Source organism: Bos grunniens, chromosome 2 (assembly GCF_055505025.1).
Source record: "Bos grunniens cultivar Pamir isolate PY7600 chromosome 2, Bosgru_T2T1.0, whole genome shotgun sequence".
NCBI lineage: Eukaryota > Metazoa > Chordata > Mammalia > Artiodactyla > Bovidae > Bos > Bos grunniens.
Window position 1 is genome coordinate 107,113,711 of NC_141166.1, and position 24,037 is coordinate 107,137,747.

Genomic DNA, 24,037 nt, shown 5'->3' on the forward strand with positions numbered 1-24,037 from the left:
ACTGACAAACAACTAATCTCAAAAATATACAAGCAACTCCTACAGCTCAATTCCAGAAAAATAAATGACCCAATCAAAAAATGGGCCAAAGAACTAAACAGACATTTCTCCAAAGAAGACATACAGAGGGCTAACAAACACATGAATAGATGCTCAACATCACTCATTATCAGAGAAATGCAAATCAAAACCACAATGAGGTACCATCTCGTGCCGGTCAGAATGGCTGTGATCCAAAAGTCTACAAGCAATAAATGCTGGAGAGGATGTGGAGAAAAGGGAACCCTCTTACACTGTTGGTGGGAATGCAAACTAGTACAGCCACTATGGAGAACAGTGTGGAGATTCCTTAAAAAACTGGAAATAGAACTGCCAATCCCACTGCTGGGCATACACACTGAGGAAACCAGAATTGAAAGAGACACATGTACCCCAATGTTCATCGCAGCACTGTTTATAATAGCCAGGACATGGAAGCAACCTAGATGTCCATCAGCAGACGAATGGATAAGAAAGCTGTGGTACATATACACAATGGAGTATTACTCAGCCATTAAAAACAATACATTTGAATCAGTTCTAATGAGGTGGATGAAACTGGAGCCCATTATACAGAGTGAAGTAAGCCAGAAAGAAAAACACCAATACAGTATACTAACGCATATATATGGAATTTAGAAAGATGGTAACTACAACCCTGTATGCGAGACAGAAAAAGAGACACAGATGTATAGAACAGTCTTTTGGACTCTGTGGGTGGGGGAATGATTTGGGAGAATGGCATTAAAACATGTATAATATCATGTAAGAAACGAATCGCCAGTCCAGGTTCGATGCAGGATACAGGAAGCTTGGGGCTGGTGCACTGGGATGACCCAGAGGGATAGTATGGGGAGGGAGGTAAGAGGGGGGTTCAGGATGGGGAACACGTGTACACCCGTGGCAGATGCATGTTGATATATGGCAAAACCAATACAATATTGTAAAGTAAAAAATAATAATAATAATAAAAAAATTAAAAAAAAATTTCTTAAGGTCAGTATCTTACTAAGGCATGTTCTTAAAAATCATTTTTTTTTCACTTTCCATATTTCTTATACCTCTTTGTTATTTGTTTCTTTTCTCTTTCCTCTCTTCATTCCCAAGAGGAATCCTGTGATTTAACTAAAACAAATCCTACTGTCCTCTTCTTCTCCAGCTTTCTCTTTTACTCACTATTAGGATAAGTATGGGGATCTTTGGTTAGTAGATAATTCTTAGAGAAAATAAGTGAGGACTGGGAAATAATAACAGTTAACATCTGTTGAGGGCTTCTTAATGTGTCAGGTGCTGATTTCAGTACTGTACATGGATTGCCTCACTTAAAGTTCAGAAACACCATTATGTAAGGTCTGAAGCAATTCTCATTTTATTTAGGAAAGATATGAGGCACGAAGGAGTTCGTAATCTGTCAAGACAAGAGGAATGATAAATGGTTGAGCCCTGTCTAAACTTAGACATTTTTGAGTCCTGTCTATCACCAAGCAGTATGCTGCCATCTCCCAAAGGTAACAAAATAATTCTCAGTGGTGATGAGTCTGGAAAGGACTGTAAAAAACCCACATATTTTATACTGTTTGTGCTTGTCACACACACACACGCCCACCCAGTATCTAGCATAGGCTCTAGGATATGGCCAATAAAATATCAGTAGATGGAACTAATGAATGAAAGAACTGATTATCTAATATACTAGTCCATCAAGTGGTATGTTTTAAGGTGTGGAAGTAACAAAAGTATAGATAAGCAGCATATGTTAAGAAGAATAATCTGTAGGGCAAATTGCAGGGGACAGTCTTGAAAAACTCCACTAACTAGACACCTATAATAAATTACATATATGGGAGGAGGCCGGGGAGGAGGTTCCACGCGGAGGGTGGTGCCGCCGAGCTTGGACGCGCACCGCGGCGCTCGGGGCCCGCGCCCCAGATCGGACTGGGATTGGCCGGCCAGCGTCTTTCCCCGCCCTTCAGTTAATTGCCAGGGAGGTCTTCGGCGGGGGCGGGGCGGTTTTTCTCTCTCGCTTGGCTCCGCGAGACCGGAGCCCGAAGTTCGGGAGCGCCCAGTGGCCGCTCGTGCAAGGAGGCCACGCTCACCACCACCGCGATGAGGCCCCGGAAAGCCTGGATGCTCGTCCTGCTCCTGGCCCTGGCGCAGCTGCTGGCCGTGGCGAGCGCCGGGGCCCCGGACGAAGATTCTTCTTTTATTTTTTTTTTTTAAAAAGTAAAAAAAAAAAAAAAAAAAAAATTACATATATGAAGTGTTAAGATGGATGCTTTTAACAAAATTTCTTGAGTGTGAAGTACTTTTCCTTTTTCTCCTTCCACCACATATCTGTAGAAGGACAGATAAGGCAGATAATGAGAAAGGGAAAACAATTCATATCTATAATTTTTAAAATACATTATGGTCCAGAATAAAAAAAATCTCTCCAAAAACAGACCAGCTTATGCCTCAACAGAATTTATTTCCCATTTAATATCTCATAGGGATTATATTAACCTCTTTCATTGTAGTTTTAGTGATAATGAAGGAATGCAAACTGTTTCCTAAAGGCCTTTTCCTTTTACCATCTCTATTACCATTTTTCTCTTCCAAAACCACATTAGATTTAGCCTCAGGGTTCTAAATGTTACTATAGTATACAGAACTCTGTCTTCTTCCTCTTTTGCCAAAGATGTGCACATCCCAATGCTCAGAATGTCAATGTTACTTACCTGACATAAGAGACTTTGCAAATGTGGTTAAGTTAAGGATCTTGTGATAAAGGAGAGCATCCTGGATTATCTGAATGGGTGCAGTATACTCATAAGGATTCTTATAAGGGAGAGGCAGGGATGTCAGAGTCAGCGATAGTTTTGGAAGATAGAAGAGGGACCATGAACCAAAAAGTGCAGGAGGCTTCTAGAAGCCGGAAAAGGCAAGGAAACAGATTCCTCTCTAGAGCCTCCAGAAAACGTGCAGCTCCTATGACACTTGGATTTTAAGATTTCTGACCCCACATAATGTAACAGTCACCCTAAGCCACTGTGTTTGTGACAATTTGCTACAGCAGTGATAGGAACGTAGTATCCCTATAGTATGTCCATAATTTTTTTTTTTAAGGTTGGCAAAGGAGTGAAGCACTGATATTGATTCACCTCAAAGAGTCAATTATTTTGCTATCGCTGAGGACAGAGACAAAGTAATTCTTGCAGCATTGTAAAGTTCAAGTCATTCAGTTTTGTTTTGTTTTCAGGGATGCTCTAAGTGGCTTCAATAAAGTATCTTAGTTTTTCAAAACTAGGTTACCTCTGGAGGAGTAAAAGATTGATAGGAGGAGAAGGGAGAGAGGCCATGTATATGTAAAAATATGTAGACATTGATTTATATATGTGCTTAATCTATAAAGTACCAATTTTTATTCCATTGTTTAAGATTATCAAAGGGAAAAAAACCAATAGCTCCTGAAAGTTAATCACATAAATCCAAGCATATATATACCATTTTGATATATTAACTTGACTATATAAAAAGCATTCCAGAATTATATTGTTCAAAAAAAGTTTTCTAACAAGTTAGAAGCAATGTTTATATTTTACTCTGGGTTAATTACTCCATTTATCCATATCCTAAACCACAATTTATATTTAAAATAGTATATTTGAATATAATACAAATATTATATACAAATATTGGTACAATTTGTACAGTACAAATATTCTGTACACTTCTATACACATTGACTGTACACTATAGTTTGGTCTTTCATTAATTTACTCATAACCTGAAACTCAATTTCTCTATTGTATCCAACTAATACATGTTTATCTTTTTCCATTTATTGTATATCTATGCTATGTACTTATTGGTCAGAAGCTTTCCAAGGCTGACTAAATTTATATTTAAATAACAGTAGAGAGAATTCATAGAATTCAAATTCATAAGAATTCATATTCATAAGATTATACCCAATGTTACTATAGTAGATAGAACTCTGTCTTCCTCCTCTTTTATATTATACCAAGTTATGGTATAATCTTATACTTAAATATGACAGACTGGGAAGAAAACCTGTATTATTACTGATGCTGTGTAGATAAACCAGGAATAATTCCAAATTAGCTTGTGACTGTGCCTCTTAAATGATGTGTGATTAACAAGTTTTAGTCCTCAAAGTAATTTAAGAAAAAAATACCTTCTACCTGCCAGACATCCCTCTCCCCTCTATTGCACTTCTTACTCAGGGAGAATTTTCACAAGCCAAACAGAGTTTTGCTTTCCCAGTAGCTGTGAAGTGTAAACTGACAGGCTGCAATCTCACTAGATGATGCCAACAGAATCTGTTATGTCTGTCTGATTGCATGAAAGCATAGTCCTGGTGAGTCTCTCAAGTCATAGGCTTAGATAATACTTCTAGAATCTAGACTCTAAAAAAAGAAAACATATGACATTTAAAATGTCATAGACAAATGAGCTTTTCCCCTCATCTCAGTAACTTATTGGCCTTGCCACCATTTTTTAAATTAAAGACTACTTTTTGGTCTGAATTAAATTCTTCTTACATTAAGGATGAACATTAAAACTCCATGAAAACAGAAAATTGGTGGTTACCCTTCCTTTTACTTACATGTCCTTATATCAATCATCTCTTTGCAGTTGAACTTCATCATGTCAAACAGTTCATTTAAGTGGTGGTGACCACTGACCCTTGTAATTCATTCTACAGTCTTTTGCAATTTCACACTGTTTCATTAAGTTCAGTTATAGCCTGTTTCATGATCAGACTGCAATTTGTTCATTTTCTACTTAGCTTCATTATAGGCAATCATTTAAGAAACTCAAAGAGTTGTCAAATGGAGAGAGATTCAGCAGCCTTTAGAGTTACTGTGCCTTTGGGTATACTTTGGGTAGATAACACTCCAGAAACAGTCTGGACTTGTTCTTAAGCAACCTCAGACATGTACTGTAATTTCTATGGTTTCTATTGTCAAGAGTTTGAGGGAGCCTAATTAATCACTCTTTCCATCTTTCAGAACTTAACCAATTTGTCAGACAAGGAGCCAGTAAATATTAAAATAGGCTCAGAATTTTTCCAGTAAAGCTGGATTGAAGAGTATAGCAGAGTCTTTCTATCTTCATTTTGATCTTAGAATTTGAGATCTTCAAGTCTCTGATCTGTCTCATCACAGCTGGATAATCTGGACCTGAAAGAAGCCCTGCTTCTTCAGCTTACTTCATGGAATTTACAAGTGCAAGCATTAGCTTTGCCTGCACATAGCTCTCTCCAAAAAGTGAAAGAATTGGGTTCATGCTGCTTAAATCATAATGGTTCAGTCTTAACCCCATAATTATGTGATTCAGGAAAGTACAGGCTTTAATCGGAATGATCATTTCTTCTATCATAGGGAGAACTCCAAGCTGAAATAAGGTGGAAAGAAGGATGAAACAAAGTGCTCCTTCCTAGGAAGTGGAGTGAAATTCGTTTGTAGAAAAATGAACATTGAGAGATAGTTCCTTGCACCCAGAATAGGTTCCCTGCACCCTAACTTGCCAGGTATATGACAACCTGAATTGCAAGTATTTCTATTAAGCTATTATGGAGTTTTGGCTGTGCGCTGAAGAATTGATGTTTTCGTACTGCGGTTTGAGGGAAGACTCTTGAAATTCCCTTGGAAAGAAAGGAGATCAAACCAGTCAATCCTAAAGGAAATCCACTTTGAATATTCATTGGAAGGACTGGTGTTGAAGCTGAAGCTCCAATACTTTGGCAACTTGACGCTAAGAGCTGACTCATTGGTAAAGACCCTGTTGCTGGGCAAGAGGAGAAGAGGGTGACAAAGGATGAGATGGTTGGATGGCATCACTGACTCAGTGTATATGAATCTGAGCAAACTCAGGGAAATAGTGGAGGACAGAAAGCCTGGCGTGCTGCAGTTCATAGAGTCACAAAGAGTCGGACACAACTTAGCAGCTGAACAATAGCAACAATTTACAACCTGGACTCAGCAGAGATTACCTTAAATCCCAAACTGCTACCTTTCAATTAGAACACTGAATAAATGTTAAGTGTCTAAACTCTTGTTTTTTCATCTGCCATAGGGCAATGATAACAGTACCTACTCACAGGGTTGATGTGGATATTGAGGAATTACGTTAAAACACTACGTAAAGTGCCTGACCTATGGAAAGGTCCTTCCAGAATGATAACTATTACAGTAATTGTGATTATATTATCACTATTATATCCCCAAATGAATTTCTTTTTGAACTGAACTTGCTTATATATTCACATGCATATTAATGGTGGCTATGCACTTATTGAAATCAGAGTTTAACTATAACCCAGGATCAGCAAACACAGCCCATAGACCAAATTCAGCCCATACCCCTCTTCTTTTTCTTATAAGCAAATTTATATTGGAACATTGTCTTATTTATTCATTTCTATATTGATTATGGCTGCTTTGGAATAACAGTGGCAGGGGTGAGTGGTTGAGACAGATATGAGACTGTGAGACTGAACACCAACCAGCTCACAAAGCCAAAGATGTACACTTTTAACCCTAAGCAAAAAAATGGCAATCACTCCTAACCTTTGTGCAGGAATATAGGCTTCCCTGGTGGCTCAGATGGTAAAGGATCCACCTGCAATGTGGGAGACCTGGATTCAATCCCTGGGTTGGGAAGATTCCCTGGAGGAGGGCATGGCAACCCACTCCAATATTCTTGCCTAAAGAATCCCCATGGACAGAGGAGTCTGGCGGACTACAGTCCATGGGGTCTCAAGGAATCGGACACGACTGAGCGACTAAGCACAGCACAGCACATGTGAAACATCAATATGGGCCCAACTTGGGTAGTAAGAAACACTTTGGCAATTCAAAATTAGAGCATCAATACATTTTGAAAAAGGTAATGGTTAAAAATGTGAAAATACCTCTGATTTGGGTTTGCGAGGCAGTCAAGACTGAAAACTTTGCTGGGATAACTTTGAAATAATACTGTATTTGGCTCCTCCAACCAGACACAAATAGGCATGTTTTTGTTTTATATTATTGTTTCTTAATAAAGCAAATCAGTCCTTTTCACCTTTACTAGTTCTCTTCTCTATTTGGGATTGTCATTCTTTTTCTAATACTTTAAGATACATACCAACTCCTCTATTTTTCATCTTTCTTTATTAATAACAATTGTGAGGATATTGTGAGGGTTCAATTTTTCCTCAATCCTGCTTTTTTCTGTAACCCCTATGTTCAGTTATAAAGTATTCTCCTTTTCACTGATTTTTAGTTTTTAATTTTATTTTTCTGTTTCCATAGGTTCAAGAGTTGGGTATGCTTAACACCCAAATAATTATGATAAACTTAAAATTCTTTCTAGTTTATATTATGGGAATGTGATATATAAATATTTCACTTTTTGGATATTCATTTTGGCTAAATGCATGATTTTTAAAAATTTCCATTGATATATAGTACAGATTATTCTCCATTTGGTGATTTTAAGCCCCTTTCCATATGTAGCCATAGTTACTCAATCAGATATACCAGTTGCATCATAGCAACTGTATAGTTTTACCTGTTTTTTGTGTACTATCTCAGTCCAATTTCAAAATGGGTATATTGAAACCTTCCACTTGTACTAAAAGAAAGGGGAAAAAACAGCACAATGTGACCTCATTCAGCATATGTAAATTTATCCTTAGATATGTGTAAACTTTCTTATTCCCAGGTGTTACTGCCATTCTGCCTGCCATCACCATCCATTCCTATTTCTACCAAATCAGGGTTTCTACTTCCTATTTTTTATTTTATTTTATTTTTTATTTTTAAACTTTACAAAATTGTATTAGTTTCACCAAATATCAAAATGAATCCACCACAGGTATACATGTATGAAAGAGTACATCTATTGATTGGCCCTGTAAGTATTTGATGAATTCCTTAGATCTAATAGTAGCTTCTTTAGCATGGTTGTTTTTCAGGATAGTAACAGAGAAGCACAAAACAACGTCTCTTTGACTGTACCTGCTTTGAGTCAGTGCCCAACCTCATGCTAGCTGCCTCATCTTTGAGTTGTGAGATGTTAGTTTATCTCTAAGAAGTGATTCCATGTACTGGACACTAGATGGGGCCAAAACCTCACTTAATGCTTCTATTGCACACTGATTTGGGTTTTGTCCAAAATAAACTCTGATTTAGGCCGTTTCTTACTGAGCCATTTTTTTGATCCTCATATACAGACCACAATCCAGAGCATTTGCTTTTTTGCACACAGTCCTCAATGTTTCTGTAAAAAATTAGGAAGGAGAAAGAAATGCAAGGCATTTCGATGTATTGACTGTTGACTGCGTGACAGACTTTGTTCTACATAAACTACAAGATTAAAAATTTAAAAAAGACTGTGTGCCTATAGAAAAAAACAACCTTAAAGGAAATACAATTTTTATGAAGCACTAGCCCAATAGGCCACTTCTCAGTTTCTCAGAAGATAAAATGGAAACCAGAACAACTGTTCTGTCCAGACTGGTTGTAAACCGAGGAAAATAAATCTGACACTTCAAAATCAATCACACAAAATAACATGGGAGAAACCAAACCTTTAAAATTCAATTTAAGTATCTAAATAAATGGAAAGTCCAAGTGTTTTGACAAACACAACAGGTTTTATATTGATGAAATGAAGTTGGTTATTTTTTCTAAGCTGCTTCTTTATAGTAGGCTAATCTAATTGTTCTCTGAGGGAAGAAGTTAGGAGCTACAACTGTGATAGTTGTAAAAAAAAATAACTCGACTAGCCCCTAATGTTGTAATCTAGTAATTTATATCTGTGAATTGAAATTTTGGTAGGTTTAGATGTTCAGTTCAAAATAATATTTAAAATATGGACAGTGAGGTATAGTCTAACCAATAAAAATATTAGTAAGCAAAACTAGGGAGTGACTGAATGCACCTTCCACATATAAATGAGTGTCTAAGACTTACGGACAAAGCCCTCATTGACCTAGAACATTCACTCTAGAAATATGGAAGCTGTATTCAATGAGCTGAGATTAAAGTCTTAAACATATTACTGCTTATTTACCTTTGTAAATGGCAACTGGCAGGACTGTATATTCAAATAAGAAATCTTAGAATTATCTTTGTATAATACTAAATTTTACAAGTTTATCTGCAATCCACTTAACTTTTCTATTATGGCTCCTTCCAGGAAAACTGATACTCTCCTTCGGTAGTCTCAGGAATATTTTCAACATAATCATTTAAGAAAAAAGAATTGCTTTGAGCATTAAAAATGCATACATAGTTCTGTCCTATTTATGAAATGGTTCTTGAAGTATATGATTCTTGGTTGAAGGTAGAAGATAGCCACACTGGTTTGAAGGGAGTTGTTATCTTCAGAAGTCTGTTTGTAAATCACTCTTCTGAAAGATAACTCTTTGGAGGATTTATCTAAACTTTCAAGAAACTGTTCAGAAACTTTTGCATAAGGAGCTAGATTGGTTGTCTTATAATCTCTGATTCTATGCTTGATATCAGATTCAGCTTACTTCTCTTTTTCCTCTTCACTAATGGAAATATCCAGTTCATGGCAGATGGAGCTTATGGTGGAAACTGTAAATTGATCTACTTTCTGTAAATCAATAAGCATACTGCAATATGTATTAGGATGAACACTTAAAAGGGCTCTTTAGTCAATGATTGATTCCTTTGCTAACATTGATATCCCACTGTGGCAAACAGTACTGGAGCCTCTCTCACTCCAGCCAGAGTCCACATTTGTCATTTTCAATGTTATTCTGACATCTACGGCTACCTTCTTCAAATGCTCCCAATCCTCAAGTGAACTGTGATTTTGGAAGCTCTGTTGAAGTTCATCATGAATTGTTTCAGAAACAAAGGCTAAAATCTTATTCCAGCTTTCTTGTTTTCAAGAATATTTGATCAACCAAGCCATATCAAGTCAATGTATTTTTAAAAGTTATGTTTATTGGCACCTCATTCCAGTACTCTTGCCTGGAAAATCCCATGGGCGGAGGAGCCTGGTAGGCTGCAGTCCATGGGGTCCCGAAGAGTCGGACATGATTGAGCGACTTCACTTTCACTTTTCACTTTCATGCATTGGAGAAGGAAATGGCAACCTACTCCAGCGTTCTTGCCTGGAGAATCCCAGCGACGGGGGCGGGGGCGGGGAGCCTGGTGGGCTGCCGTCTATGGGATCGCACAGAGTCGGACACAACTGAAGTAACTTAGTATAGCATAGATTTTCTGACAAAACAGTGCTTTCTTTAGTTAAGTGAACTTTGTAACCTTTGTGCTTATGCTAAGCTGCTTCAGTCCTGTCTAACTCTTTGCCACCTCATGGATTGCAGCCCATGAGGGTCCTCTGTCCATGAGAATCTCCAGGCAAGAATACTGCAGTGGGTTGCCATGCCTTCCTCTAGGGGATCTTCCCAAGCCAGGGATCGAACCCCGCTCTCCTGCATTGCAAGCCTATTCTTTACTGCTGACTCACCAGGGAAGCCCTGACCACCTTCAGCTGCAATAACTCAACTATCCCAAAAAGTATTTCAGAGGACAATTTTCTGTTTAATCCCAGACCCAGCAATGAAAACCTCTCCTTCCAGAATACATCCAGAAACGATGCTTAAATCTTTCAGCGCTCTGTCTATGGTGCATATCGCCAACGTCATGAGAGCCCAGCACTTAGAACACTTGTCTACATCGTCCTTTCCATCTCTCTGGTTGATGAAGGAGTGATAGCGAACGTAAATATCCTCTTCAATGAGAATGAAAATCCATGGTCTCAAAAGTAACTCAGTAATTCTTTATCACTCCGCCATATCTGAGCCAGCGATAGTACCTTGCATTTGGAAAGAGCCTCTGGTAATACAGCTTAAGCAGCTCCGGCAGCTGAGGCACGTTCAGTTCTTTCACAGAATGCAGAACTAGTCCCAGGCCAGGTCGCACCGAGAATTGGCAGGAACCGCACAAGGCCGCGGAGAAGGCAATGGCACCCCACTCCAGTACTCTTCCCTGGAAAATCCCATGGATGGAGGAGCCTGGTAGGCTCCAGTCCATGGGGTCGCTAAGAGTCGGACACGACTGAACGACCTCACTTTCACTTTTCACTTTCATGCACTGGAGAAGGAAATGGCAACACACTCTAGTATTCTTGCCTGGAGAATCCCAGGGACAGAGGAGCCTAGTGGGCTGCCGTCTGTGGGGTCGCACAGAGTCGGACACGACTGAAGCGACTTAGCAGCAGCAGCACAAGGCCGACTTCGCCCACTGCGCAGGTGCGTCGCGGCCTTGGAGACCATCTGAAGCAGTTACTGAGAATTACATTTCCCGCTTGGGAGATGGCCTGGCGACTGGCTCTGCGGCATCTCGGCTCATCCGCTCCGACAGTGGGTCCGGCGCACAGTTGGAGGGAAGGAGGCCATGCCTGTTCCAGAAAGAAGTTATTCTGAGAGAAGGTGAGCCCTTGAGCATGTTGAATGAAGATCAGCCCTGTGAAGAGAAATGTAGGGCCAGGCGTGTAGGAAGGGGCAGGAGCTTCAAGGTCCTCCCAACTCTTCTTCCTCTTCCTGAATCTCTATTCGATTCACCATCCCGGAAGCTCCCAGAGTGATTTATCATACACTTGCTTTCTTGCTGTAATAACTTGTGTATGCCTAAGGATGAGGAGGTTGAAACAGAGGGGAAAGGATCAAGCTTATTTGCCCCTCAGCCGAGGTGGAACTTTTGTCAGGAGTCTGAGCTGCTCAGAGTATGAATTAACGTGAGATGGGGTTCAGAATTTACTTATTAGTCTCTGAAACCTCATGGCCGAAATGGCTTAGAAATTGATGAAAATAAGACACGGTTTCTCTCTGAGTAAACTTAAGTCGATTCTTTCAGACCTAGTAATCTAAATTTCAAAACAGTGAGGAAAAGAAACCAGCCAATTGGTACTTGACTCTAGTTCATTTCCTGTCTGAAACAATGTAAAAATTTAGCATTACTCCCATTTTGGGGAGAGGATCTGACTTAAGAATATTTTTCCCTATCCTGGGACCATAAATATATACTATATTTTCTTGAAGAATAAGTTATTCATTAACCTGGAATGCTTTTTTTTTTCACTTTGTCTATTAAAAAAAAAAAGAACTTACTGGGGGAGAAGGCATGAAAGGGCTTGCGTACCATGGAAGACAGAATATATTAAATTATTCATATTTCAGGAAGATAGCGATGTTAAATTAAAAAAAAATGAAAGGAGTGGCAGCAAACAGAAAAAAGTTGAAGGATGAGTGAATGACATCTCCATGACTTATTTATTTTAAACTAGAGGTTTCTACCTTTTAACTCAGTTCATGCATTTTGTCCACCATCACCCCATCACCCTCGCTCAATCTCTGGCAACTACCAATCTTTTTCTCTGTATCAATAAGCTTGTTTTTGTTGTTGTTGTTTTGGTTTGGTTTTTATTTTTTTTTTCCCAATGTCATTCTTCACTTTTCTTGAAGAATAATGCATATTTGTAGGCGTTGCACAAACGACTCTGTGAAGCGACTTAGCATGCATGCCTGCATTGGAGAAGGAAATGGCAACCCACTCCACTATTCTTGACTGGAGAATCCCAGCGACAGAGGAGCCTGGTGGGCTGCCGTCTGTAGGGTTGCACAGAGTCGGACACGACTGAAGCGATTTCGCAGCAGCAGAGCAGCAGCAGTAGATGAATAGCTTTATTGTCCTGTCCTGTGGAATCTAAGAAGTCCAGTAGCCTTTTGTTATTTTATATGGTCTTTATCTTCAGTTCAAACTGGCTGTGTTTCTGCTTATATACTCTCATAATGTCTTTATCCTCGAGTAGGAAATGGAAATCCACTCCAGTTTTCTTGCCTGGAAAATCCCATGGACAGAGGAGCCTGGCAGTCTACAATCCATACGGTTGCAAAAGAGTCGGAGACCACTGAAGCGACTTAGGAATGTCTCTATCAAGTGATAGTCCAGCCATATCCTTGGTGTTGTCTTCTGAATACACTTGCTCAGTTTTTGAAATATGAACAGGCTGAGAATTTTCCAAATCTTGTAAAGTCTGGTTTTTCTTTGTATAACAGTTCTTTCTTCAATTTATCTCTCTTCTTCACTGTTATTATAAGGAGGCAGGTGGAAACAAGTCTTTCTAAGCAACACTTTGCTTAGAAATGTCCTCAGCTAAATATCCAATATTTATCCAGTCGTCATTTGCAAATTATAATTTCCACGAAACACTAAAATACAAATGCAATTCATGCAAGTTCTTTGCCACTTTGTAACAAGTATTACCTTTCCTCTGATTTCTAATAACCTGTTACTCATTTCCATCTGAGACCTCAAAATGGCCTGCCTTTAATATCCATATTTCGGCCAGCATTCTACTTATTATTTATGTATTTTTCTAAGAAGATGGAAAATTTCTGTCCATCTCTGTTTCGTTTTCCCCTGAGTTCCTCAGAATCACTCTGACTGTGATCTCAATTTTTCTAGCATGTAGTACAGAACCCATTACCCAGATCCAAAGCTACTTCCACAATTTTAGATATTTGTTGTAGTAATACCTCCCTTCTTGGTATCAAAATTTATATTAGCTCAGCCTCATTTCAGTTCAGTCACTCAGTCGTGTCCAGCTCTTTGCGACCCCATGAATCGCAGCACGCCAGGCCTCCCTGTCCATTACCAACTCCTGGAGTTCACCCAGACTCACGTCTATCGAGTCGGTGATGCCATCCAGCCATCTCATCCTCTATCGTCCCCTTCTCCTCCTGCCCCCAATCCCTCCCAGCATCAGAGTCTTTTGCAATGAGTCAACTCTTCACATGAGGTGGCCAAAGTACTGGAGTTTCAGCTTTAGCATCATTCCTTCCAAAGAACACCCAGGAATGATCTAGGAATTTATTTCTCACAGTTCTGTAGGCTGGGAAGTCTGAGATTAAAGTGCTGGCCCATTTGGTTCCCCCTTGAGTCTGGCTTGTAGATGGCTGCCTTCTTTCTGGGGTCTCATATGCAGAGTGAGAGGAAGTGAGCTCTGTGGTATTGATTTCAGGTGGCCTCAGCCTGCAGTGGCTTGAAACAGGATTTTGGTTCCTGGCCAGAGATTGAAGTCAGGCTGCAGCAGTGAGAGTGCTGAATCCTAGCCACTAGACCAGTGGCCAGTGACAAAACCCCTGGCCCACTGACTTTGTAGAAATGAATTCCCACAAAGAGACAGTAGTGAAACAAGTGAAGAGTCTTTGGGGGAAAAAAAAGAGTGTGTGTGAATAGACACACAGTGGTTGTGCCCTTACAGTGATTTGAATCACTCATATCAGGCATTTCTCCTGGGTTTCCTTTAGCCAGTCATCTTGCTTTGCCTAGTTCTGAGTCCGTATTTGGCTTATGGATACATCTCTTAGCCAAGAAGGATTCCAGCAATGAGGCCTAAGAGTAGAGTCACATCACTTCATTTTTGACCTTCAAGGAGCCTTTCTGCACATGTATAGTCAGGAAGGTCTCCTTGACCTCAAAGATGAGAAGTAAGTGGTCTCTGTCTCTTATCTAGGTAGGGCTCAGCCTCTCCTTTTAGCCTCCTGCTATTATCTTCATCTTGGAGTATCTGTTCATAGGTGACATACTGCAGCTCCTCAGCCTGGAACTGTCTATCTCTTGCCTCAGTATATCCTCCTATGTGTGTGTGTGTGTGTGTGTGCGCACGCACGTGTGCAAGCATGAGCATGCATGCTCAGTTGCTCAGTCATGTCTGACTCTTTGCAACCCCATGGCCTGTAGCCCACCAGGCTCCTCTGTCCATGGGATTTCCCAGGCAAGAATATTGCAGTGGGTTGTCATTCCTTCTCCAGAGGAAGCACCACATGGGAAGCCCATCTCTTTCTATAAGAACACTAATTCCATCTTGAAGCCCTTCACCTCATATATGATATGTAGGATATTTATGTATAAAAATGCATGATATATAATGTATAAATTTATATTTAATATGTGCTATATTAAGTTTATTAAACAACTTTGAATAAATAATAGGTATATCACACCCATAGTGAAATGATATAACATACTAAATGTGTTAAATATTATTAAGTTTCTCTGAATTATTTTACAAATCCAGTGCAATCTCAAAATAATTATGCTGGATCTGTAGTATAATTGAACAGATTCATTAAAAAATTTATGTTGGAGAAAAAATAAACACTTAGAGATTGCTAGGTTCACTTTAAGAAGATAAGTGAGAATACTGATCAGATATTAAGGGATCTGCAAAGCTATAGTTATAAACCCAATATTATCTTTATACCGGAAGAGACAAATAGAAGCTCTTTTCTTTTGGAATTTGGTTTGCAGGCCTGTCTAGGATGGCATTTGCTTCCTCTCATCCCCTCTCTATACAGGTTCCTTTGCTTCTAGTTTTGTGTTTCTCATTTGGCCCTAAAGTCCTATTATATAGACAGATCTTATGTTATTGATCAGAGTTAGCACTTTAACCTTCTGAGGATATTGGGAACACTCAGGTTAAGTAATGATCTAGCAAGTGATTGGGTACCTTTCTCAGTGGGAAGATTTTTCTATTTCTTCCCCATGTCCTTAGGTATGTCTCTTCATATGTCATTTCCTTGGGAAGAGTTAGAGTTTTTTTTTGACCCCCTTTGTAGGCCTCAACTCAAATAGTGAGTCTGTATTTAGTGTCTACGTCTGTGAAGCATTTTTAATTTCTGCTTCTCCCTATCTACTCTGCCTGCTGCTGAGGCAAAGCCCAGGAGATTTGAAGTTTCAACTCTACTTCCCGCTTTACACATCTGATTCCATTTTTGGTTCCATAGATGTTTATCTTATTTTTGAAGACTGCTATGCTTAAAAAACCTTTTTCCTTTCCCTATTTTCTCTGTAATTGAAATTTGTTTAATATGCAGAGACTGTCTCAAAGAGTAAACTGTTTTTTAGTCTCTTTTATCATTAAAAACAAAGCAAAAAATAACTGTAAGAGATTCTTTTAAAGTCATGAAAAAGAAATTATTTTCTCAAAGTCTTAAAATATATTCTAAAATCTTCCAGAAGAGTGATGTTTTAAAAATTATTTTCCTAAAATGGTGCAAATTATATTTAATCTACAAGATGCTAATCAGTTTAAAGATTTAAATGACATAATTACTAGTTTTTAGAAAAATTATCTCTTTTTTGTGGTTGATGACATACTAAAAACACATAATTTCAAATAATATTGTTTAATAGACTTATTTTAGTTGAACTTATTCTCATATATTCATTTTATATATATCAAACTTAGGTTCTGAGTATACTTTATTTGAGTCTTAGTTTAGGCCAATGTCTTAACTGAGGGTGCAGTTTCACACTGTGGTTCTGTGCTGTGCTCAGTCGCTTAGTCATGTCCTGCTCTTTGCGATCTCATGGACTGTAGCTTGCGGTTACCTCTGTCCAAAAGGGGATTCTCCAGGCAAGAATACTGGAGTGTGTTACCCTTGTTAAAAAATAAAATTTTGAAAGTGGATTAAAAATAATGAAGTACTTACAATTTTGCATGAATATTTTGGTGACAGAGAGATAAACTTATTTTAATATCAATAAGAAACATGTACTGAAAAGAATCTTTTCAATAATGCTGTAAAATTATTCATTTCTATGAATCATTTTTTTCAGATTTTTTTACCATAAAGACAATTTTCCATTTATTTGTGCCTGATATGATTATAAAATACTAAGTACATATTTTTTTAACAAGTAAGTTGCCAACTTTACTTAATAAAAGGTAGCAATGTTGAAATTAAAGATATGAAAATATATCATCTTACTCCCTGTGAGGCAAAATCAAAATAGATTCCTGTACTAAATTATGGCATCTGAGTGATTTTAATTCACTTACACTTGAGCAATTAGTTAGTTTTGACTTCATATGTCCTTTAATCCCAACTTTATTCACTTTATTAATTTAGCAAGTTTAGAATTGTAAGTATTTTAAACCATCTTCAGTAGCCTTTAGCTTACTGTTTTAATCTACCATTACTCTGGAAGAACAGCTCAGTCAAAAACTGGATGCATACAAATTTGACCAACTTTACATAAATAAAATATGAAAAGAACATGGGTTCTGGAATTGGAGAGACCTGAATTTGTTCTCTGGCTTCACCACTTAGTGCCTTTATGACCTTAGGAAAGTTATTTAAGTCTCAGTTTCATCATCTGTGAAATGCTGGAAATAGCACATAATTCAGAAGTTTGTTGAAGGATAAAATGAGATAATGTAAAACTATTGACCCAACTCATACCCCATCACAGAGACTCTGTCAGTGATGCTTCTCTCAGATGTGAGAGTCCTAAGTTATCTATTTGACTCCTTGGAACCAAAGTATCTAAGCAAACTAATGTCTTTAAAAAATACATGTTATGTGTAGTTTTATATATAGTTTTAAAAAGTAATAGCCATTTTCAGTGTTTACTATAAGATCTATATAGTCCTAGTTGTTGGAAGTGCACACAAGAGCTTGAATTTGACTCTGGTAAGGAAGAACATTTATAATGATCCTATTTTACCTAATTCCAAATGGAATTTAGTCAGGGGAATAAGAACCAAGAATGATAAAATAATCAGACACTAAGAAGACTGTTACCCTTATTTTTTGCTCTGTCTCTGTTTCTGGGTTCATATTTTCTCTCATTCCTACTTCTCTTTGAAATCAGCTTCTTTAATATTTCTTTTTGCACATCAGATTTCTTTAAGTTCCTCTGGTAGCTCAGAGACAGCCGTATAAGACTCTCTTAGTGCAGAGACTGCATCTTCTTGTCTCTTTGGTTAATGGCTCCACATTCCTTGGAGGCATTCCCGTTGACTCAGTTTTGGTTGACTGTCTTCCTAGTTCAGTTGGCTGTGGCAAGTGGCAAGGTCGTGGAGTAGGCTACTTATTCAAAAGAAGCTGAGAAGGTACAGGATATAAGGATGTGGTTTATACATCCTGGAATAGGTTAGTTTCTAGTCACTGGTAAATATTCTTAAGGAAAAAATATCTTCATGAGAGAAAAGGAGCTTAAAAAAAATAGCATAGGTTGATTGAAATAAGATCACTGTGTCATAGCTGAAAGTGAAAGTGAAATCCGCTCAGTCATGTCCAACTCTTTGTGACCCCATGGACTATACAGTCTATGGAATTCTCCAGGCCAGAATACTGGAGTGGGTGGCTTTTCCCTTCTCCAGGGGATCTTCCCAACCCAGGGATTAAACCCAGGTCTCCCACATTGCAGGCAGATTCTTTACCAGCTGAGCCACAAGGGAAACCCAAGAATATTGGAGTGGGTAGCCTATACCTAGGAGAAGGAAATGGCAACCCACTCTACTATTCTTGCCTGGAGAATCCCATGGAAAGAGGAGCCTGGTGGGCTGCTGTCTATGGGGTCACACAGACTCGGACACGACTGAAGTGACTTAACATGCATGCATGCATTGGAGAAGGAAATGGCAACCCACTCCTTGCCTGGAGAATCCCAAGGACAGAGGAGCCTAGTGGGCTGCCATCTATGGGGTTGCACAGAGTCGGACACAACTGAAGTGACTTAGCAGCAGCAGCAGCAGCAGCCTATCCCTTCTCCAGCGGATCTTCCCAACCCAAGAATCGAACCAGGGTCTCCTACATTGCAGGCAGATTTTTTACCAACTGGCTGTCAGGGAAGCCCATTGACTTATCTAAATTTTCCCACATCAAAATGTCTTATTTCAATGCTGTGATAGAAAGAGAAATATTTATGAGAGTTGAGAAACTTTTACATGAAACCAAGAATTCCCTGGCAGAGACTTTTGGCATCTTGATAAAATCTTATGATTGTACAAAACCTTCTTAGGCACTTTTATGAACCACATTTATTTGTAAACTCATTTACTTCAATCACCTTGCTAATGTGACCAAGGACACAACATTTGGTTTCATCCTACTCCATTGATACAAATTGTCCCCCAAATCCCAGCCAAATAGAGTCTATTGATCTGAAAGATGAATAGGTGAGACTCTGTATATGTGTATGTTTACATATATGTGTTTACACAGCAATATTTGAGAAAGGATTTATAGTAGTTCATTCAATATTGCATCAAAAATTATAGCTTTGCTAGAAAAGTATTTTCAAATAGGATGCCCTATTAAAAATTGATAAAAGGTACCTCTCTACATTACACACACACACACACAAATCAATAGTATTATCTGGAATTTAGATTTAGGAAAAAAGAGTTGAGATATTTAAGGACAAAGGGTAGGTCAGATAGAAGTAGAAACATAATTTGAATTCTTAGCACTGCTTAGTGTTGAGTTCTGAACACTAATTCTATAGTGAGCACAGTGGAATTTAAAACATGGTAATGGACTCAGAGGGTAATTTATTTAAATTAAAAAAAAAAAAACATTTCTCAGTATGCTATGGAGAATTAATAATATTTGGTTCACATGGCCAAAAATCATATGTTTTCTTTAACAAAAGTATATCTTTAGTAAAGTTCTTATCAGCTAGTACTGAATGCCTACCATATATAAGATTTTATTTTCTGAGGATAAAGAATTAATGAAAGTTATGATGCCTTCCTTTAGGGATTTTAAATGAGGATATTAGATGACAAAGACATGAATACACATAATTTTAATTCACTGTTACTTTCAGAATGATGGAAATGTATGTACAGTGCAACAATAATATGAAGAAAGGTATATGTGTATAAACCACAGAGTGGTTCACCTATCTTGTAGGTTCCAGATGTATTAAGACTGGAGGTTTACCACAAATCCTAATATCACCTGGACGAGGTGAAAAGAATGAACAACAGATTTCTTTTCTAAGGAGAGTCAAAACTTCAAGCCACATGCTTGAGGTGTTGAATATTAAATCAGCAATCAGTCAATGGATAAAGGAATCATTTTTTTCCTTCTGTCTTATATAGTAGCTTCTTCCTAAGCATCTGAAATGAAGCTTGGTAGACAAGTAACTACATCATACCTTGCAAATGGAACATGCTCCTACTTGAGACTCCTTTTTTATGACAGAACTCAATGTTTCCGGCTTTCTCATTTCTTATTTTTCATTCCATAGCCCCAGTTTATTCTTGCCTATGATATTCTGTGATCTCCTTCTTATGGCCTTCCACTATAGAAGGCTGTCCTTTTGCCCACTCAGACTTGGCATTCAGGATATTCCTTTTGTTTTGTTCTAATGACCTTCGTTCTGCTTAAACTTTTTTCCAGTAGATTCATGTTTGTCTACATTATTACCTAGATTGTGACATATAATTTTTCATGCCTTGATTACCTGGCCCAGATTCTCTTCTTTTCTTCTTGCATCTTGCTATAAAAACTTTGGGATTATATTAGGGATATGTAATAATTCTCTTGTATTGCTCAAAAATCTGATTTGTATTTGATTATTTCATCTAAGTTTGCAGATTTTGAGCAAAGACTTTATTTTTATTCTCGGTGTATCTGCAGAGCCCATTGTGTCTAGTCCTCTGCTTCTCCCAGGGCCAGTGGGAAGCATCCTGACTAAGTCTGTGATTAGAGGATTAACATGGAGCATATTTGGAAAATACTTCCAGCAGGAGTGCAAGTGAATGCTTTGGTAGAGGATGAAAGACACAAGGTGAGTTCCTTGGTGTCAGGCTTTCCTCTCATTGCAGTGTGATCTTCTATGCTTAGGTACTTCACTTTAATAAGCTCCATTAAAAATACAGGTATTATTTAGGAGAATAATCCCCTAAGAATTATTGACACAACCTCTATTGTTATTATATACGTTACACATTGTTATATTCTATTGACATAACCATTGAGAGCACACTTGGAATACAGGACAAAGGCACAGAAAAATGGGAGGCCCTGTTAGAGGGAAGTGATGAAAGCATTTTATTAGTACCATACATACAAATTACCGGGACTGGCAACTGGGAGATCTCTGTCCTGATCTTAGATTCACCTCTGACTGTAATTGGCAAACCATTGATTCTCCATGTTTTCAACATTTTCATTTGAAAATAAGAGAAATTAGATTTGACACATGAAGGTGCCTTTCTCAATTATGCAAATTTTGGCAAGGGTGTTAGAGCTTCATGTGTTGCTTTAAATTATTATTATTTTTTTTTACTGAAAATATGAGTATATTTATTGCTTAAAAGATTCCTCTGAAATGATACCAATTTATAAATTGTAAAGTGGAAACAGCAAGATATAGAACATCAAAATATTGTAAAACTTTTGAGATGTGGGAGTTACATTTTTTAAATATATTTTTTAGAATATGGACTATTGGTAAGAAACATACAGTGTAAAAATATAGAATCAACAATTTGGTGGCATTGAATACCCTCAGTTCTTGAATTTCATAGTCTTTCCATTCTCAGATATATTCTCTCTTCAAAATTTCAGTCAACAGTGCTCTCAAATTCTGAACTCATTCCTTTCTAGCCAAATGTTTACAAACCATATATAATAAGACATAAATGCATGATAGGAGTTGAATTACTTACTCTTCTCAGGAACATTTGCATTTAAGCAGGGTCAAAGCTTAAGCCAAATGACTAGTATTAAATGTGGGCATACCAAGAATTAGCCCAACATTAAAGGAATTTATTTTCTCTCTTAAACAGCGTAATCTTCCAGTGCATATGGAATAAAGCATGGTAGGCAATTAACTGTCAAGCATGCTATGACAATGTTATACCAAATTAATTATTCTCATATTTCAGAAAAATTTATATATGAATAATTCATAATACAGAATTTGTTTAAATGCATTTTTCACATCATATTTACAAAGACATTTTTAAAATGGGACAAAACACAAAAATGCACAAAAGATGAAGTAAAATGAATTTTATATATCTGTGCTTTTTGAACCCAAGACATATTATTAGACAAATCAGTTTTTAACTTATATGCATTTGCATGCTAAAGGGATGGAAGAAACATTATTTTAAATCAAGGGAGTTAGAGTATATTACACTGAGGACCTTAGAGAGTTGGACTGCTTCTAGGACCATTTCATGTCTGTGATTTTCAAAGGTGGTATAGAGATCTGAACCTGAGAAAACAGTTTTTCTGAAATGGTAAAGACACTATTTAGAATTAGCCCAAGATTAGAGATTTGACAGAATGTGGTCCACTGGAGAATGGAATGGCAAACCACTTCAGTATTCTTGCCTTGAGAACCCCATGAACAGTATGAAAAGGCAAAATGATAGGATACTGAAAGAGAAACTCCCCAGGTCAGTAGGTGCCCAATGTGCTACTGGAGATCAGTAGAGAAATAACTCCAGAAAGAATGAAGGGATGGAGCCAAAGCAAAAACAATACCCAGTTGTGGATGTGACTGGTGATAGAAGCAAGGTCTGATGCTGTAAAGAGCAATATTGCATAGGAACTGGAATGTCAGGTCCATGAATCAAGGCAAATTGGAAGTGGTCAAACAAGAGATGGCAAGAGTGAATGTTGACATTCTAGGAATCAGTGAACTGAAATGGACTGGAATGGGTGAATTTAACTCAGATGACCATTATATCTACTACTGCGGGCAGGAATCCCTCAGAAGAAATGGAGTGGCCATTATGGTCAACAAAAGAGTCCGAAATGCAGTACTTGGATGCAATCTCAAAAACAACAGAATGATCTCTGTTCGTTTCCAAGGCAAACCATTCAATATCACAGTAATCCAAGTCTATGCCCCAACCAGTAACACTGAAGAAACTGAAGTTGAATGGTTCTATGAAGACCTACAAGACCTTTTAGAACTAACACCCAAAAAAGATGTCCTTTTCATTACAGGGAACTGGAATGCAAAAGTAGGAAGTCAAGAAACACCTGGAGTAACAGGCAAATTTGGACTTGGAATACGGAATGAAGCAGGGCAAAGACTGATAGAGTTTTGCCAAAAAAATGCACTGGTCATAACAAACACCCTCTTCCAACAACACAAGAGAAGACTCTATACATGGACATCACTAGATGGTCAACACCGAAATCAGATTGATTATATTCTTTGCAGCCAAAAATGGAGAAGCTTTATACAGTCAGCAAAAACAAGACCAGGAGCTGACTGTGGCTCAGACCATGAACTCCTTATTGCCAAATTCAGACTTAAATTGAAGAAAGTAGGGAAAACCACTAGACCATTCAGGTATGACCTAAATCAAATCCCTTATGATTATACAGTGGAAGTGAGAAATAGATTTAAGGGCCTAGATCTGATAGATAGAGTGCCTGATGAACTATGGAATGAGGTTCGTGACATTGTACAGGAGACAGGGATCAAGACCATTCCCATAGAAAAGAAATGCAAAAAAGCAAAATGGCTGTCTGGGGAGGCCTTACAAATAACTGTGAAAAGAAGAGAGGAGAAAAGGAAAGATATAAACATCTGAATGCAGAGTTCCAAAGAATAGCAAGAAGAGATAAGAAAGCCTTCTTCAGCGATCAATGCAAAGAAATAGAGGAAAACAACAGAATGGGAAAGACTAGGGATCTCTTCAAGAAAATCAGAGATACCAAAGGAACATTTCATGCAAAGATGAGCTCGATAAAGGACAGAAATGGTATGGACCTAACAGAAGCAGAAGATATTAAGAAGAGGTGGCAAGAATACACAGAAGAACTGTACAAAAAAAGATCTTCACAACCCAGATAATCACGATGGTGTGATCACTGACCTAGAGCCAGACATCCTGGAATGTGAAGTCAAGTGGGCCTTAGAAAGCATCACTACGAACAAAGCGAGTGGAGGTGATGGCATTCCAGTTGAGCTATTCCAAATCCTGAAAGATGATGCTGTGAAAGTGCTGCACTCAATATGCCAGCAAATTTGGAAAACTCAGCAGTGGCCACAGGACTGGAAAAGGTCAGTTTTCATTCCAATCCCAAAGAAGGGCAATGCCAAAGAATGCTCAAACTACCGCACAATTGCACTCATCTCACACGCTAGTAAAGTAATGCTCAAAATTTTTCGAGCCAGGCTTCAGCAATATG

The 24,037-nt window shown here is 38.1% G+C and overlaps 1 pseudogene; it reads right to left on the bottom strand.

The window, feature by feature from the left end:
- Positions 1-9,418: 9,418 nt before the first annotated feature.
- On the bottom strand, positions 9,419-9,979 carry LOC147378470 (DNA primase small subunit pseudogene; annotated as a pseudogene).
- Positions 9,980-24,037: the final 14,058 nt, after the last annotated feature.